This window comes from Puma concolor, chromosome A1 (assembly GCF_028749965.1).
Source record: "Puma concolor isolate L17-30 chromosome A1, mPumCon1.1.hap2, whole genome shotgun sequence".
NCBI classification, from domain to species: Eukaryota; Metazoa; Chordata; class Mammalia; order Carnivora; family Felidae; genus Puma; species Puma concolor.
In genome coordinates this window covers 85508597-85509877 of record NC_141667.1, presented here as the reverse complement: position 1 = coordinate 85509877, position 1281 = coordinate 85508597, and positions in this window count along the sequence as shown.

Genomic DNA, 1281 nt, shown 5'->3' with positions numbered 1-1281 from the left:
AACAAAACTATAGTAAGAGACAACCCACACTGCTGTATTTCAGGTCCTCATGGTGCCTTGTTTTCCAGTAACGTGAAGTTATGTTCTCTACTCTCTTTCTTTCTTACTTTTGTTGCCTTGTCACACTTTGAGGGTGGCACTTAAAAACTTTTTTTTTTAAAGAAAGCTAAAGGAATTTCCACACTTTTGCACTCAATGGTAATTCTAACATTAAGTCCATATTTAGCACAGCTGTTCACATTCCATAAAATAGTTTCCCTTCTGATAGGAAAATGCGTTTTAAGCCTATGTTTGTCAGATGTTTAGATGTGTAACTCAGAACTCAAAAGATTTAAAGATGCAAAAGCAGAAATAGCTCATAGTGAAAGATAGAGTCACAAAAAATGTATACCGTAGAAAAGTAGCATGAAACTTTCTATTTAAACCTTTAGAAAGGAAACATCTAGACGTCTGTATTAGGAGAATTATAATTAACAAAGCATTCCTTTCAAGTTTTAATTGTTGGCCACTTAAAAGAATTTGAGCTTACAAATTAAAAGAAAAAAAATGGACAGATTCTAAGTAGATGCTTCATAAGCGAGCCTACGTTCATCTTTATAAAACATGAATATAATACTATTTACTACTTCAGCAGTAATTTCCATATAGAATTATACATTGCTAAATCCAGTAATCAGAGGGTTTTGTTTTGTTTTGTTACGCATTAAGCACAAAACATAGGATTATGTAGAATTGAAAACATCTGGATACACATCATTATTACTTATAGAAAGTTAAATTAATATTTTATACTAATATAAATAAAATAATACACAACATCTTTCATTATTAGTGCACCCAATATTTATAATTTTGTCAGCAAAACAAAACCCAATTATAAGATTCAGAAAGTCTATTTAGTCTATTTTCTGTAAGATTATCCTAAAAGCACTGAAGCAGTAGATTTAAGACTTAAAATTTAGAATCGGAACTTATTGCATGGATCATCCATATCACTCATCTACAAAACAGAAATTGTTTCTTCTATCTTTGTAGTCCTCATATTGTGTATTGTTGTACAAAAACTTAACTCTCCAAAATATTTGTGAAATTAAATAGTTCTCTATTAATATCACATTTTATGCTTGATAGTTTCTTATCCAATATCCAAAAGATTTTTAAATTGGGCTCAGGTGTTTTCATTGGGGTGCTTCTTTTCCACAAATAGCATGGCTATCCTTCAATTTTTTGAGAGAAAACAATGTTAAAGACAACAAAACTACACGCCACATCCATTAGCGA